General features: G+C 44.4%; 1 long non-coding RNA gene across 1 annotated transcript; it reads right to left on the bottom strand.

Moving 5' to 3' along the window:
* Positions 1–3,229: 3,229 nt before the first annotated feature.
* Positions 3,230–6,901, bottom strand: LOC136163488 (uncharacterized). The gene is made up of 3 exons (XR_010662247.1): positions 6,693–6,901; positions 4,789–4,876; positions 3,230–4,151 (listed from the first exon to the last, which is right to left on the bottom strand). It is a non-coding gene; the product is annotated as an uncharacterized lncRNA (long non-coding RNA).
* Positions 6,902–7,495: the final 594 nt, after the last annotated feature.

Raw genomic sequence — 7,495 nt, 5'->3', positions numbered from 1 at the left:
TGAGATGCAGAAGCTAACTGATTAAGGATACATTTTTTTTTATGGCAAATTAATAATCATCACCACCACAATAAACACATACAAAAAATAGTTTTGTTCACAGAGGATACAGAAGACCAGATTCGAAGCTACAACTGAAGGGGTTCTTTATGTTGAGTTTAGGAAAACTCAGAGGCTAAGGGAATGATAAAAAGTATAAGCAAGTACAAAGAACCTTAGAGGCTGTCTAATACAAAGAGAGCAATAGATATGCTAGATCTATTTTTTTTTAATTACTTTTTTATGAGCTTGCTATGTCCCAGATGGGCTTCCCTGGTAACTCAGCTGGTAAAAAACAAAAAAAAAAGAAAAAAAATTCTCCTTCAATGCAGGAGATCCCAGTTCGATTCCTAGGTTGGGAAGTTCCCTTGGAGAAGGCAGACTACCCATTCGAGTATTCTGGGCTTCCCTGATGGCTCAGACAGTAAAGAATCCACCTGCAATGCGGGAGACCTGGGTTCGATCCCCGGGTTGGGAAGATACCCTAGAGGACTGCATGGCAACCCACTCCAGTATTCTTGCCTGGAGAATCCTCTTGCACAGAGGAGCCTGGTAGGATACAGTCCATGGGATCCCAAAGAGCTGGACATGACTGAGCGACTAAGCACAGGATATCCCAGCTACTTTACACATAGTTTTACGATTTAATCTCATTGAGTCCTTTCAAGAACACACACCACTAAGCCTATTTAGCAGCTGAAGTGGACAGAGCCTCTAGAATGTGGTCAAGTCCACGGGGCTAAGCTGTGGGAGGGCTGGTTTAACTTACTCAGAACTCCCACTCCTTCCCCTCTGGGACACCCCAGTTTTCCTTTGGGAGCTACTCCTCCCTCAGTCTCACACCACCTAGTTTGACTCCCACCTCCCAGGTCCAGGATTGACATTTATGACGTTTGGCCCTGAGCCCATGTTCATGACTACCATGCAGTGGTGCTCAAGGAACAGATATTCTGGGGACACTGGTGGCCAGAGCCACTGTCAGCTACAAAAAGGACAATTCTTCACACCTAAAAATCCCCAAGGTGTTCAAGTTAAATCAAAAGGATACAGTGGGTTTGGGGGGCATGTCTGTTGGATACTGGTATTCTCATTTCCCATCAGAGGTATCTAGGCAGCACCCCATGCCAACTTCTGTCAGAGAGAAATCATTTGACCCCCTTTCAGCTGTGGTGATTCCCCACTCTGTGCTAACAGGCCGCGAGTTCTTCCAGAGCACACTTCAAACCTCACACCATACCCTGCATGCTTCCTGATGAAGCCGGGGAAGCTGAGAGGCCATCCTGTCCCCCTTCTGGTTCTGTTTGTCCAGAAGTAAGCTAGGATGTCCAGGTCTTGTAGCTTGTCTCAGCGACTAGCAGCGTAACCTGCACCCCAAGACAGAGCTGACCCAGCATGGAGAAGAGGAAATGGAGAGGGGCAGGCCCTGCACATGTGTCCATCCAGGCAGCCTCACTGGAAACTTGGAGCCTCCTGGGCTCCTTAATATATAAAATCAGAAGCCTGCAGCACTGGGCAAGAGGAGGGGTGAGAGGAAGGAGCCTGAGCAGAGAAGCCCTGCACTTCAGTTGAAGTTGCCCCACATTTCCCAGGTTCACAGGGCAGGGAGAAATGCACCACAAATACCTCAGCAATCCTGCTGTCAAAGTACTGTACAGACATCGCATTGCAACTGAAAATCTTATGTGGAGCTGGGTGGGATCGCTGACTGCAAAGTGTCTCTTCCCCTTCTTGGTTTTGATTATGTGTGCGTGCTGAGTTGCTTCGGTCATATTCCCACTCTTGGCAATCCTATGGGCTGTCGCCTGCCAGGCTCCCCTGTCCGGAATTCTCCAGGCAAGAATCCTGGAGTGGGTTGCCATGCCCTCCTTCAGGGGATCTTCCAGGCCCAGGGACTGAACCCGCACCTCTTACGTCTCCTGCATTGGCATGGGCTACCACTAGCGCCATCTGGAAAGCCCAGCTTTAATTCTACTCCAAGTTGTTTTGCTAGTATCACAAAAATGCACTAACTTCAGTTGTAACAATTATCACTTTTCCTCTTGACGGAACTCTCAGGCAATGGCAAGAGCAATACTCAAAGCAAACATCGCTGCTTACCAGAGAGGATGACAGGGATGGGCAAAATTTTACAAAGGACAATTCTTGCCCTGAAAACTAGGAATCAAATTGCAAAGGCCATGGTCATTGCTATACTGTGAAGACTTCTACAATTTTCATGGCACGACTACACACCATGTGTGTGAAGTTGCATACTTCTTCTCTACAGGGTCTTCATGATATAAATAAATTAATTAATTACAGATCAGGGATGAGGAGGGCATTGGAATCAAATTTTTCACTTCAAATGCCACATCCCACCAAAAAAAAGAAAAAAAAAACAACAACACACACATATAAACAGTAGAAGCTGAAAGGTGGAAAAATTAAGGGAGAAAAAGATTGAATCCATGGCTCCCTCTGTCCATATCTGTCCTTTCTTACTTGCCAAAGCTTTTAAAGGAAAGGAAGAGAAGCAAGGGATTCTGTGGGCCACTCAAGAAAGGCTGTCTCCCTTCTGGGCCATATTCTTATTATCACCTCAATCAATAGTACAAGAATCTGTCATCCATTTTTAATTCAGAATACTAAACAACCTGCAAAAGCCCCTGTCATTTTAACTGTCCCCCCTGAGCTCTGAAATTCAGAGAAGTTAGGTGTGTTTCCCAAACATGCACAGCAAGAGCTTAGAAATTAATCTCGGACATCTGACTTGTTTCTGTCGCTCCATGAGTGAACAATGGCTGACAAATAGCAAGCTTATTTTGAAAGTGCTTGCTAGCTCTTTTTCCATCACTAGATATTACCTGGTAGCTTGCCTCATAAATATTGTATCATTATGTTTCTTAATATCTCTCAGAGTTCTTAACTTTTATGATAATAGGCAACTTGGAAATACTTCGCTTGACATTAGGCTGTAATGCACAAAATAAGTGACTTACAAATGGGTTGCAGCTATCTAGAGCATGTCTGGGAAACAAATAACTGATCCTGGACAACAGCAAAAATCAAAGCCTGAGTGCTGTCTTTGTGAAGCAAAATAAAATGATATGAAATGAAACGAAGACTGCTTTCTGATTCTTTGTCTCACTGTGAACTGCCACAGCAGCCGATTTCCTTTTAATTATAAACAAGTCCTTGAAACAATAAACGTAGGAAGAAATTATGAGAGGCAAGCACAACCATTCTCTAACACCTATTACACTTTACACTGTCTGCTGAGTGACTCTATTAGTATAAACTGAATGTCTAATTCCCTAAACATTAATCTCTTTAAATTCCAAAGGCAAAATGCCCCCATGAAGAACTGAGGCCATCCTTTGAGGGTAGAAACCCAGAAACAATTATTTGGGGGGGATAACCAAGTTCTGATTGAGAACATTTTTCTACAGATGAGACCAGATTAAAATAAATTTCAAGGGCACTCTTGATGAGGAAAAGAAATACAATTTTTAAAATTCAAACTTCAGCAAAATTGGGAATAGTAGGATGAAAGGATTTTGCCTGGGTGACAGTCAGAGGTTTTGTTGTTCAGTCACTCGGCCGTGTCTGACTTTGTGACCTCCATGGACGGCAGCACGCCAGGCTTCCCCGTCCTTCGGGCATTTTTAAAATTTTTATTTCATTTGCTTTAATCCTCTGCCTCGTTTCTGCCAAGCTTTGAGGTGGCTTACAGAAATATAATAGGAAAGTACTTTTTAAAATTGCGATGTCTGAATAAAAAATTCAGGTGACAAAATACTAGCTCCAAGAGTGATATTAGCAGAGAGGAATGTAGCCCATATGCTAACATAGAGTAGCTCCTAAGCCTCACGGAAGCCAAAACAAAAAGTGAAACAGAGTCATTTGTAAGATTCAGCATGTCAATAAAACCAAAACAAACCAAATGTTCAGGAGGAACACACTTCCTGGAACTGAGACCCGGAAGCACATTTCCAGTGACTTCCTGTCAGGAGGATGCAGGTTGATGCCCACAGGATTCCTGCAGCAGACGCCACCAGGGGTCCCTGAAGGCAGGTCCATCCTCCTTTGTCTGCTGCGGTATCCAGCCAAGGTCCAGTGGAGCCAGCATGATTCTAAAGGAGGTGAGGCACTGATTATTTCAGAATAACATAATACAGTCAACTCCAACCTAGCCATGCTCTTGGAATATCCCTATGCCCAGACCATACCCTAGACCAATTAAATCAGAATTTCCAGGGACAGGTCGCAGGAGTCAGTGTTTCAGAAAAAACAAAACAGTTTTCCAAGTGTAATTCAGCCAAGGTGAAAGGCCTTTGTGACTGATGCTTGCCCTTCTTTCTCCCCCAGGTGCCTCCTCATTCCATGTCCCCAGTGTGAAGCCCAGGGCAACATATAAGGCTCTCTGCAGCTTGGAGATTTCATTTCTTTCCCAGTGGTTTTGATCATAACCATCTTCCTTGGAGGACCCTCCTGACTATCCATGTCTTGGCCGTGACCCTGCTCCTGCTGTCAGTCTTGATGCGTTACCTTTTAATTTGAAGGTGACACCAACTGTAAAATCTTTGGGTAGGCATTTGTCTCTTTAGTCACAGTCACACACGGAGACAGAAACCATGATTTTTCTTTTTAAATAATGGAGAACACGTCAAGCACTTTGACAGGTGCCACAGAATAGCTCACTCAGGACCCACTCCATCCCTCCTCCCATCTCCCCTGCCTTCTGCTAGGAAGGCTGGAAACCTGACATACCTTCCCAGCTTCCCGCATAATCAAGGTGGCCATGTGGCAGGATTCTGGTCATAGATACAGGCAAAGTCCTTGGGGAAAACATCTATTCCTACAGAAAAAGATGAAGCTTCGTGGAGAGAAGGTTTTTGTGCATCTCCTTTCTTCCTGCCTGGGAGCAGGCAACTGTAAATCATATGGATGAAAGGAGCACTCTAAGCCTGACAAGGGGGAGCACGGGTGATGACATGGATGGCACTGGCCCTAAACTGCCCATCCTGGGAGCTCTTATTACGTAAGGAAAACAAACCTCTGTTTGGTACTAAGCTGCTGTACTCAAGTTTATGTCCCACACAATCACTAGGAATCCCAGCCAACAGACGGACAGGAAAAGTAGACAAGGTGGACCAGAACAGCATCTTCCAAATGGCAAATTACAGCCATATGTGACTACATACTGAATCAGCCTTAGATATGTAGACGGCTTCGCAGGTGGCAGCAGCAGTAAAGAACTGGCCTGCAATGCAGGAGACACAAGAGACATGGGTTCGATCCCTGGGTTGTGAAGATCCTCTGGAGTAGGAAATGGCAACCCACCTCAGTATTCTTGCCTGGAAAATTCCATGGACAGAGGAACCTGGAGGGCTACAGTCCATGGGGTTGCAAAGAGTTGGACACAACTGAGCACAAATAGTTGTAGATGGAGATGATGTAGATGTAGGCTGGACATACTTGACAGACAGAAGAAAGATAACAGATGATAGATTGATTTATTTCAGTAAAAATGAAGGGTTTCATTCATCTACTCAATTTCTCCTCATAGACTGTAAGTCATTATGGTTGTGCCTTTTTCTGTGCTATAAGAATTAAGAAAGAATATGGAGGCTTCTGTGTTCCTGGGGAGTGAAAACTGAGACTTGTTTTATTCCAAAGATCATAGAGAAGACGAGTTAAGTGGCCCAGTATGGGGAAGGGCCCCAAGGGGTAGAGAAAGGGGACACAACCAAATCCAGAGAACAAGGATTTCCCCTCCATAAAGGATGAGAAACAGAGGGTCTAATTAGTCCCTCAAGTGGTGAAGACCATGTCCCACTCCCACCGGGGAACCAGGAAGTAGATGGATGGTAAAGATCACGACCTTGGGACTGTCAGGATGCCCTGTGGCTGGCCTGAAGCGGGTGAGAGAACGCTTGGAGGACAGTTCTGTGGACTGCCCAGACCAGCACTGCCTGGCAAGGCTGGGCAGCACCTCACTTAGCAGAAGGTTTATTGTAAAAATTAAGGCCACCATAGACTATACCATGGTGTCTCAAGTTTTCCCTACACTGCTTAAATTCATGGATTCTTGTTAATTCAGCGGCGCTGAATGGAACCCCCAAAATAACTGACAGTGAACTTGCTTTGATAAGAAGGAACTCAGAGTTAACATGACTGGAAAAAACAAAAAATTGTGAGTGTTAATAGTTCTCGATTCTGAGCACTGGAGAATTTACTCCTATTGCCCAGGCCCCTGTTCAGAGTGGTGTTCATTCTGCAGGGTAATATTTGGGAGAAATCCAGTTGCTAAGGACTGTATTTATCCAAATATAATCAAGCCTGGAGAAAAGTTTCATATTTTTTTTTTTTATCAGACTAAAGGAAAGGGGTGAGGAAGCCCATTGCCTCTCTGGTGAGACTGCAGAATCATACAATGGGGATTGAAAGGGACTTTGAAGATCACTTGGTCCTACTACTCATGTGATGCTGAAACCCCCTCTCCAATATCCCCATCATTACACCTTTTAGAACTCTGTCTTGAGCATGACTTCTGGCCACAAGGCACTGGGCCCAGTGGGACAAACAGGAAGTGAGGGCATAGACTCTGTCCTCAAGACACTCAGAACAGAGAAGTGAGACCTGAGTACATAAAAGTCTGTAACAACACTCACCTCGGGTGAGAAGTAGGGTGATAAGACTGGGTGAAGTCTTGAGTAGGGGGCATTTCCCCAAGGACAAGAGCTTGCAGTGAAGGTCTCCAGGGGGTGGAAGTCGATGAGAAGCTCATTAACGACACTTAGGGAAAACCTTGGTAGGATGGGGACAGACTTCACCAGCTTCACAACTGTGCTGTTGGATGGATTGGCTGGCAAGGGTCAGGGAAAGGTCTAGCTCAGGTGGCAACAGGAAAAGGAAGAGGGGTAAAAAAATATATAAGCCAGGCAATGCTAATATTCATAATTCAAATCCTACTTCCTCCTCTGTTCTGTAATATTAATTTTCCCAAGAAAGATTATTGCATTTCATCTAGAGTTTTGAAACCATTAAGAACGCACTCAAGTCCTTCCAGCACCTTTGTCCAGCAATAAACATTACTGAACCCAGCAGCAGTCAGCTCTTCCAGCAGTATGTGAGGGACTATAGGGGGAATTTGAAAATTTTATGGTCTGAAAAGTGGGCCTTAGCACTTTAGCTTTTATTCTCTCAGAGAGCTTATAAATCCCTCTTCATTTAGCAGTCTTCAAGAAAGTGACAGCTTTTGTTAGTCAGGCTAAAGAGAGATTAGAAATAAAAATTTTAGCCATTAATCCTCACTGATTAAAGTGAAACCAGAAATCAAATTGTTACCAACTGTGTGCTAATTTCAGCTTAATTCTTTGGCAAGAGGTGTTGGAAATTTTCAACTGGCTGCACTAATTCACAATGCCTTACTACTGATGGCAGAAAGTCAAGGTCTCCTTCCCTCCTGGGTCCA

This window comes from Muntiacus reevesi, chromosome 3 (assembly GCF_963930625.1).
Source record: "Muntiacus reevesi chromosome 3, mMunRee1.1, whole genome shotgun sequence".
Taxonomy (NCBI): Eukaryota; Metazoa; Chordata; class Mammalia; order Artiodactyla; family Cervidae; genus Muntiacus; species Muntiacus reevesi.
Note: the sequence above shows the minus strand (reverse complement) of the source record. Positions and strands in the feature narration are given on the sequence as shown.